Genomic DNA, 10,951 nt, shown 5'->3' with positions numbered 1-10,951 from the left:
GATTTAAGAAGTGATCTTGACTCATTTAAGACACTTGATACTATTAAAGAAATACAATCATGTAAAGATGCCATTTTCAAAAAACTGTCCAACCCACAACTTTTTCACAAGCCTTCCCTTTGTACAAAATCCTGACGTAATGGCAGGAAGTTTAGTATTTAAACCTTAAGTGGATATGAAGTATGTTATTATCAGACAGAAACTATGCAAGCTTCGCAATGATGCTGCAAAAGCAAAGGCAGCTTCTCAGTATTCTTAGACCGAGTTTGAAAGGTTGCCCATGATCTGAGCTGTGTATTTGGGAGAGGCTCTTATTGTTACTGTTGGATAAAATCCAAATGAATATCTTAGACATAATTATTTCATGTTAACTAAAGCCACACTCTGGAAAGACTTCTAAAAGGAGTTAGAATTTTATGTAGTCAAAGTCCTCATACAAATTATGCATAACCCAATTGCTTTAGATATAAAATACTAAGTTATAATCTATCATCATTGTCAATTTAAGAACAAAATCTGTGCTACAGTTCAATCAAGGATAGGAATATTCCTAAAGGGGCCAAATGTTAAAGGGATTGTCCCCAGAGCAGTGCTGTTGGGAGGCTGTGGGGTCTTTTAAGAAAAAAAGGCCTCATGTGGGGACTTCATGTTTTATGGATGCTGCCCAGAAGGCCATAGCAGTACCCCATCTATTCCTCACTTTGCATCCTGGTTGTCACATGAGTAGTTTTGCTCCTTCACCCTATTTCTCCACTGTGTACTTCTTTACTGTGGGCCTCGGAGCAAAAAAGCCAACGAATTACAGACTGCAATATACAAAAAGAAATGGACTACTAGGAAGATTCTCTCAGGGATGGTTTAGAGTAACAAAAAGTTGCCTGGCACACTCAAGAAATCTCTCTCTCTCTCTCTCTCTCTCTCTCTCTCTCTCTCTCTCTCTCTCTCTCTCTCTCTCAATTTAGAGCCATTGCTTATACATAGCTTCCCCTTCAAAGATGCTTGGAGATGATCTACTCAAGAACTTAATATGTAAGCTAAAGTCTCACCCTCATCCAATAGAGATGAAAACTGTACACATCTGCTTAATTTAAGAAGTCACAATGTCTCTGCCGAAAGCTCTTTATAACAAATCATGCTATTTTATCACTTATATTTAGGAAGTACTTACTACATAGCAACTTAGTTCAATGAAAGTTTCTTTGTTATCACAATAAATGTTTACATCAACCCAAGGAGAATGTTTATATTTTGTTCTATTATACTATTTTTAGATGAGGAAATGGAAATGAACCTACTGATGGAGGAAATAAGGGAGAATAAAATACCAGGCTGTCTCATTTCAAAGTTAATCTTCTTGATTTGTACCACTCTAGGGTAAATCTTGTTGACAATTAATGGGCATTTACTACAGGGAGATGTTATGGTCTATGGTCACACTGTGTTAATGTGCTCTGTTTACAATTTCATCATCTTACCCTTTTCAACTGATGTCTACAGGATAGGAAATGCACCCCCATGTTTGAAACCAGCCTATACTGAAGCTCATGAGCAAGCAGACATAGAAAAATCACATAACAGAAGTTTCTCAGGACATCGATAATTCTGCTTGCCTGGAAAAAAAATCATCTTTTGTTTGTTTTTAAATGGGATGTGATGCCATTCTAAAATCTTTCTCTATAAAATAATAAAAGCCATTTTAATAAAACAGAAGATGATAAGATATATGAAGAAAACAACTGAATACACTCCACATCACCTTAATCCCTGGTCACTATAGTGATAGCCTTTGAAATGTGCCATTCTTGATAAATTGCATAAATACATTAGGTACATTAGCCTACTCTGTCAGACTTAACAGGGCAGTACATGCTGGACAGCTTGTGTAGAATATTTCTCACAGTTGTGGAAGCTGGAAGTCCAAGGCTGGGTTGGTTTCTGGTTAGGCCTCTCTTCTGAGCTTGCAGATGCTGCCTGTGGGTGTGTCCTCAGAAATGGGTCTCTGGTGTTTCCTCTTGTCTTACAATTACAGCAGTCCTTTGGGATCAGAACCTGACCTCTTTGACCCCATTTAACCTTAATTGCCCCTTTCCAATCCTATAATCCAGAATGACCACACTGGGAGGCACAGCTTCTCTATGGTGAGTGAAGCTCAGGAAACAGCCCAGGACAGTAGATACAGAATAATCTTTACCTGATGTGCTGTGACTAGATTTTTCTCTAGCCATTATTTCATAGATACCTTGCTATGCTGAGAAATATTTGTCTATAGTTTGGTGTCATTCTGATATATTAGATACCAGTGATTATTAAAATAAAACTTTTATTGAGTATTGAATATGGTTGAATTTTTCATATTGTGAACAACATTGTTTTGTTTGTTTCCTTATTTGTTATACCTACCAAGTCTTTGAGTAGATCTTGAGTTGTTTCTGAACACTATCTTTCTAGTAGAGGAATTGCCAAGTCCAACCGTCAGTAGACTGTTAGGGTAACTTTGCATATTGTTGAAATGACCTTCAGAATATCATCTCAATTTGTTCTCTGCAATGCTGCTTGAACATAGCCTTTATGAACCCTCACAAATAATGACTATTTTAATTTATCAACATTTCTTTTGCTATGTGAAAATGGACTTCAATTTGATGGTACAATTTTCCTTCTTATAACTTCTAAGGAGAACAAAGTTAGTTTGATTTTGTTTTTTCCTCTTTTGAGAATGGCCTGTTTAGTTCTCTTGTCTCCTTTACTACTAGGGGGATTTGACTTTTTGTCATGAGAGCTATTAACCATCTGAACCTTACTGCTGCTTCAAAAGCTTTCCCAATTTATATGTGTAGTCTGTGTATATTTTATTGATATTTTAAATAGAGACTTTTCTACTGGGCTCTCCACTGTAGTTTCTGCCCCTAGAATTATGTGCAGTGGTCAAGATGATACCATTGCAGTGTCTACTTTAAAAATAACAACAATGGCCGGGCGTTGGGGGTGCATGCCTTTAATCCCACCGCTCCGGAGTCAGTGGCAGGCAGATCTCTGTGAGTTCAAGGCCACCCTGGTCTACAGAGAGAGTGCCAGGATATACTCCAAAGCTACACAGAGAAACCCTGTCTCAAAAAAATCAATAAAATAAAATAAACACAACAACAATAAAACCTTAAGTACTTTTTAATCCTGTGAACTTTTTGCAACTTATAAATTCAGTATATTCCTTTCTTTATGTTGACAAAAAGTAATCTAGAAACAGATGTATAACCAAATTCCAATTATAAAAGGCATGCAGTGTGCACATTAATATTTGGTTACATATTTCTTAAATATTTATTTATATTTATTTTGACTCATCATATGTTTCTTTCAATCAGGAGTGGTGGACCACACCTAGAATACTAACACTTAGAAGGAAGAGTTGGGAAGACTGCAAGTTGGAGTCTGTGTTACATAGTTATTTCCAGGCCAGTTGCTTTGAATTATTTTGGAGTTTTGTGTAATTTACTTCCACTAAAGGAATCATAATTTCATTATTTGATCAAATATTAAAACCAGAAGAGAAGAAATCACCTTCAGTTGTGATTATTTCTTTCTTTGTTGGAGTTTTTCTATTTTCCCATAGCATATACATTCATCTAAAGATAATTCTAAAAAGAAGTTCCCAGTGCTGCTGTCATTGAAATATTAAGAATTCCATTTAAAAAGCACAGAATTTTAAAGTGTTATAAATACTTGTAAGTTCACTATTCTTACAATTCATACATAAAACATTATCTGTGCTGTGTGTGTGTGTGTGCATACATCTCAAAAGACTACTGTAGTAAAATAGAGTCATTGTTTGTTGCTTGACTTAGCTAATAAGAAGGCTACATTAAATAGTGCACCAGGTCATTTTATGGCTTGAACAAAAACTTAAATAGCCATAGAAATGATCTATAGCTTTGAATTATTTTAAGGGCAGAACTGCTGTGAAATGCAGGACAATTAATACATGAATATATCAACTTCTACAGTTCTAAATTAGGAGGCTTTGTGAATATTTTAAACACATCCCATCATTTACCAGTTTGCCCCTTAATCTTGGAATGTTTGCTCTGTGTACATTCACATAATGGCCACTGAAAAGCCTTTCCAAAGATGAATTCCATTTTATGTTCACATAAAACCAGAGACCTGAAGTTCAATTAAGAGCAACGGCATAAAATGCAGGGAAGGATAAACACTACTTAAACATTTCAGGACACACTTGGGTTTTTTATGTCTATTTGTGGTCAGGGCACTCACAATGAAACCCAGAACCTTATACATGCTAGCCTAGTTTCCTACCACTGAGCCTCCCCTGCTACTGCACACCTACTTACAAAAGCAGTGAGAATGACTGTATTAAAATGACACTCAGGCTGAAATTATAACTTTGATAGTCTTATGATATTGTACTTGAACATGTCTAAGTAACTCAGTAGCTACCTTGAAGGTGTTTTTATTTTATTTTTATTTTATGCCTGCAAATTTGAACCTACATGTAGGAGTGATACAGTAGAGAATGAAAAGAGCCATGTGGAATACTTAATGGGACTACTTAAGGGGGTCAAGTAAGAAAAAATTGCAACCATAAAAACAAATGAAATTGTAAGTAAACAAAATTATCCGTAGATTCAAACACATAAAACTTGGGGCTGGAGAGATGGTTCCCAATTCAGAGCACATACTACTTTTCTGCAGGATTCTGCTTCAGTGACAGAATCCATACCAGACGGCCTGTAACTTTGGCTCCAGGAAATCCAAAGCCCCCTTCTGGCCTTCGTGGGTACCACATACACATAGTATACATAGAGAAACACAGGTTCACACACACACACACACATAGAAATACAAATATAAAGTCTCAAACACTAAAATAAAGTAAAAAAAACTGAAAATGAAATCTGCCATATGGTATCTGTGTGAAGGGATTACTAACCTCTACTATAAAAATGGGTCTAAGAAATTACTGTGGCAATATTGGTAACACTACAAAAATAAATCCGAAGGCAAGATCAGATGATTCATGAAAAAAGTGATATAAATTTCAGCAGAACAGTATTAGTGTTTCATGTAAATTGCATTAAGATTCCATGTTTTAGTACTAAGACTCGACACTTGAAACATACAGAAATCAACAATCTCATTCACTGCTGGTTAGTTTTCCCTGGTAATTCTGCAGAGCAACCTTCCACATCTATAAGCAGCCTTAAAAAGAAATGAGTAAGTCCTGGTTAGAGTGATACTGTTCCTGTGAATCTGTGACAGAAACTGTTTATAATTGTGGAGAAATATTTTACAATATTATTGCAATGATAAAATTTTGCAAGCAATCTAAATGTTGACCAAATAAATGAATTAACTGTGCCTTGTATTTTTAAACAGTTTAAAATCTATGCCCTACAACATGACAGGATAAAAAGCTAGTAAAAAAACATTTCAAGGGACAGGGGAGATAGTTCAGTCAGTAAAGCACTTGTCAAGCTGGGTACAGTGGTGTTTTCTTTAATCCCAGAACTGGGGAGGTTTAAACAAGAGGATCACTAGAGCTCACTGGCTAGCCAGGCTGCTCAGTTGATTGACAAGTGTCAAGCCATAGAGAGACCCTGTCAAAATAAATCAAGGAACAACATTTAAGGCTGTACTCAGGCCTCTATGCACATATATACACATTTACAAAAATGATAGCACATAGAAAACAGAAAAATAAATTCTGCATATAATATGATGCCATTTTTGTTATATACTTAATATAAAATTGCACATACTCATGTATTGCAATGTATGCATATAAAACATGTGAACGTTTATTAACATGTAGTTTTGGGTTGTGACATTTAGTTGATTTCCTGAAAACACAGTTAAGAAAAAAAAAACAATTCAGTAAGGAACTAGGCATTGCAACACCAAGGATTTCCCACTGAGTCCCTAGATGAAGGACATGCAAAGGACCTAGAAGTCTAAGCGAAAGACTAACAATAGTCAATGACAAAAACAAAACAAAATAAAAAACTCACAGTGCAATTGTCGCTGTCTGAGTTGTGTGTCCCCCGTCCCCGGTCTGTGTCCCATTCCCCCACCCCCCCCACCCCCGCCACAAGATCTCTAATTCTGAGTTCTCTGCAGCTTCCTACACTGAGCCTCCCATCACTCCCATGGCTTCTCTCCATCCTCTCCCGGTGGCACTCACCTCAGCAGCACCTACCCATTCCTTGTCTCAAACACCACCCCCTTCTGTAAGGCAGAACAGTGACCAGAGAAAGCAAAGGCCCTGTGCCTTGGAGCACTGTCCCTTCTGTCCATCCCTTTTGTGCTCATCAAAAGCATGATTGAATGATTAATTTCCATCTCTTTTCCCCAGAACGTGTGGTTTATGAGGGAAGCCACCAAAACCATGTTACTCATGTCTGTGTTCCCAGAGAACCATCAGATGATAATATCAGAAAGAACAGAGATATGCACCAGGTGCAACCCTGAACTCTTGACATGCCTGACTCACTTAGATGTCACAGCATCTACGACCCAGTTACAAAAATGATCTGTGTGTGGGGGAAAGCAGCATCGGAGTTTTACTCCAGCCTAGAGCTCACTGTGTAACCTAGCCTGGCCTCTAGCCAGCCGTAGTTCTGCTGCGGTGGCCACGCAAGTGATGGCATTACACACAAGCTGCATACTCAGGCCCATTTTCCTTGCTTTAAAACGTGGGACATGGAGGCACCCAACCCCTAAGTTACACGTTCAGCAGAAGATTGAGATTTACCCAGTCCAGTACCTCTAAACTTCATCTATGCTTCCCTGGTGTAGGCTCCCCCATAAATATTAGAAGAATTGAATGAGGAAACACATCAGCAGGGAAATGTGTGTTTTCGATGAATAAGGCACCAGCAGAGACATGCTCTGTAACAGCTGTAGCTCATCATTTCATGGTCACCTGACCGTTATAGGGGCAGAGGACCCTAGCCTTACAATCGAAACATCAGGAACAAAGCCCCATAGACACCCTCATTAGAAATTCTATTATAATGACTTCTTGAGAATAATATACTGGTTGGGACTTTTGATTTCAATGACAGAAATCTAAACTTAAAGGGTTCAAACAAAATATATATATACATATATATATAGTTTTGTAATACTCATATGCATCTACACTAATTACATCAACTGACCAACCACAAAGGTACCTCACATCTCTTCTCTCTCTCTCTCTCTCTCTCTCTCTCTCTCTCTCTCTCTCTCTCTCTCTCTCTCTCTCTCTCTCTCTGCTCTTTTCTCTCTTCCTCTTTCTGCACACTCTTATTTCCTGTTAAAATCCACTTTAAAAGAGGGTCCATAATTGCAAACAAGTTGTGCAGAATAAACAAGCCATTATTGTAATGAGGATGATTCTTGCTAAGGCTTATTTTTAAAAGCCAAATTATAGACTCCCAGTCTAAATTGTATCTGGGTTTTCTGTCACTTGCTTTCAAATTTAGTCCTGATTTGCATTTTGCCTGACCTACTAGTTAGAGCACAAGTTCACAGAGCCCCTCTGAAGCAGTAATGAGCTTAGGCACTAAGCGGTGTGTAATTGTGTTCAACTGCATGCAAGTGTTTACTTTTTACTGCTGTGCGTCTGCCTCGGAGATTGTTGAGATGCAATTATGCATTGCAAAATTTGCAAGTTGCCAGCCTTGCCTGGACTATTTTTGCTATGTTTCACATTTAAACTGCTTAAGTGCATAAGTAGAGGTATAAACAGCCAGGTTTTCCAGACTAGAAAATTACTGTTACTTAAATGGCAGCATTTCTGCACCATGGTTTCCTATTTCCATGCCTTGCCTCAGCTACATATCTTTTTAACCATCTGTTTCTTTCTGGCGACCAGTGACAGGGAGGAAAGCAACTGTATCCGAATTACTGTGTGGTTTGACATCTGGTATCTAAATCCAACCATGGTATTTATTTGTGAATCATTTAAATATGAGATCATATTAGTTACACTTGCATATTCCTCTTCATTAACATCTTGAACCTTGTTTATGCCCAGATCACACGTAATTTCACACAGAGAGAAAATAAGCATGTTTTCCTGCAGGCTGTATACTATTTGTGTTTGTGGATACAAACATGTGTGCATGCGTACTTTGGTACATTCACCTGTGAGGGCTGGTGTAGGGACCAAATGTTGGCATCAGGATATCTTTCAAAATGTCTTCTCCATCTCTTTCTTTGTGACAGAGTCTCTCACTAAATCTAGAGCTTGTTGATTTAGCTGGACTAGGCCAGCAAACCCTGAGATTTGCCCTCTTTAGGCAAATCCAATCCCAGGTGTAGCAACTCATACAACTCTTACACTCATTGTGGGGATCCAAACTCAGATCCTCATGTGTTCATGGTAGCCATTTTACTCATGAAGCTATTTCCTCAGCCTGATACAAACTCTGGTTAGTTGCAAAAATCAATTACACATGAATTAAGCTAGAAAAGTCATATATAATAGGAGATGCTGAATACTTACCAGTGTTTCCAGAGGTCCCAACAATCTCTTCCTGAATAAGTTTAAATGCTATTGAATCATGACATATAGCTATCATACTGCAAAAGATGCCACTGGGCCAGGTTAATCTGAAAATGTTCACTGCTGTCCCAGAAATGAAGGACTCTGGATGCCTCCCCTTTTCTTGTAGCTACAAGTGTGCATTTAGGAAGGGGCTAACACAAGGAAACTTTGTAAAAATGTTCAACATTCTTTGCCATCAGAGAAATGCAAAGTAAGAGTACTTTGAAATTTTATTTTATCCCAGTCAGAATGCCTAAGACAAGAAACACAAACGCAAACAAACAAAAAGAAAAAAACACAACAAATACTGGCATGGATGTGGGGAAAGTGAAATACTCACTGCTGATGAGAGAGTTGTTGGTTCTTCCTTTTTACTCTTTGCTCTTCAAGGGGACCCACCAAACAGCTCCCAATTAAATGCGAAGATGCTTTTTCTTACATATAAATGCCCAGCCTTTGCTTGACTTGTTTCTAGCCAGCTTTTCTTAACTCAAATTATCCTTTCTGCCTTTTGCCTCTGGGCTTTTTACCTTTCTCTATTTCTGTATTTCTTTCTTCATTCTTACTCCATGGCTTGTTGTGTAGCTGGGTGGCTTGTTCCTGGAGTAGTCCTCTCCTCTTTTTTCTCCTACTCTCCTCCTCCCAAATTTCTCCTATTTATTTTCTCTGCCATCATCCCCATGTATCCTTTCTCCTGCCCTGCTATTATTCACTCAGCTCTTTATCAGACCAATCTGGAGCTTTAGTCAGGCAAAGTAACACAGCTTCACAGAGTTCAACAAATGCAACATAAAAGAATGCAACACATCTTTGCATCATTAAACCAATATTCCACAGCGTAAAAGAATATAACACATCTTCAACTAACATTCTGCAACAAGAGTGCAAACCAGCACAGCCACTATGGAAAACAATGTGGAGATTACTCACAAAACTAAAAGTAAGTCTACCTCAGGATCCAGCTATGCCATTCTCAAGTTTATACCCAAAGGACTCTACATTCTACCACAGAGAGACAGCTGCTCACCAACATTCATTGCTGCTCTGTTCATACCGTCATTATACCCATAGATAATGTTGAAGACGAGATACAGGATGAAAATATCTGAGCAGGGAAATCGAAACACCCATCATGCCATGCAATTGTAAAAAGATTTACTAGAAGAATGAATAAACGAAGAAAGTGATCACATAAAACCAAAATTTGTTGTTGAATATACTTTGAAAATAAAATAAACTTTTAAAAAATCTTGTTGTTTAAATTCCTCTATGGTAACCTTTATCTATGTCCTTATGTGGACTTGCATTCATTCCCTATTACTTCTATTTTAAATTATCACAACCATGAATTTGCTACCTTACCATGTGAATGTTGGATCTGAATGGGCCTCACTGGCCTAGGGTCAGTGCTGGCCTCCCTTTCTAGGGACTCTGGAATAAAGTCAGTCTTCTTGCTTTCAGTTTCCCACACTCTAGTTCATGACCAGTTGCCCTTTGCCGTATTAACTAACATCTCCTCACATTCCACGAAAACACAGAAGGACCCCTCTGTGTGCCACATGGCTGTAACCCATTCTAGGAGAAAAGCACAGATCCCAGGAGTTGTTCTAGTCTGAGTTCTATGACTAATCAGAAATAATAAATTGGATACATTCCTCAATTTTTCAATTATTTCTGGTAAAATGAGTAGGTTGTCCTAGCTGATCCCTAGTGCTACTTTCAATTCAAATTCTCCTGATTATGAGAATTTAGTACATCTAATTAAATCTTTGAGTTAGAAGAGATTAAAGTCTAATTCATCATCATAGAAACAAAAACTTAGGAGAGAGCCATGTAGTGTCATGGAAACAAAGGAAGGGCCATCATTAATGTTCTCTGGATACTTACCAGGGTTTCATGCAGAATTTGAGCTCTAAGTTTTCTCACACAGAATGGGAATATGGCCAATCTGGGTATGGCAACCTATGAAGCCAACAAGGGAGGAAAAATACATGTGTAGTAAGGACAAATAATTGTATATTCTATGGACAAGGAGAAACATTGGTAAATTCTTTATAAAATGAAATAATAATATGATTGTCTCTCTTCTGTGCTACAAAGGCAGTGCTGGAATGATGGATAGGGCAATTTTTATATGCTTTATTAATTATCATTAGCTTCCTGGCTTCCAGTGCTTTATCAACCTAGCTTCCCATTCAGATGCTTTTTTAAAAAGCAAAAAAAACAAATAAATAAATAAAATTTGATGGTTGCATTTAGACTTACCAGTAATCTTGCTATGCATAAAACATTTATTTAGAATAAAAGCATATTTTAAACTCTTCTAAAATTTTAATTTGTAGACTGAGAATTATCACACATATAGGTGACATTCAGAGAATAATCATCTGGGTCAAAATC

The sequence above is a fragment of the Mesocricetus auratus genome, unplaced genomic scaffold, assembly GCF_017639785.1.
Source record: "Mesocricetus auratus isolate SY011 unplaced genomic scaffold, BCM_Maur_2.0 Super-Scaffold_100006, whole genome shotgun sequence".
Classification (NCBI taxonomy): Eukaryota; Metazoa; Chordata; class Mammalia; order Rodentia; family Cricetidae; genus Mesocricetus; species Mesocricetus auratus.
This window is presented reverse-complemented; position numbering follows the sequence as displayed.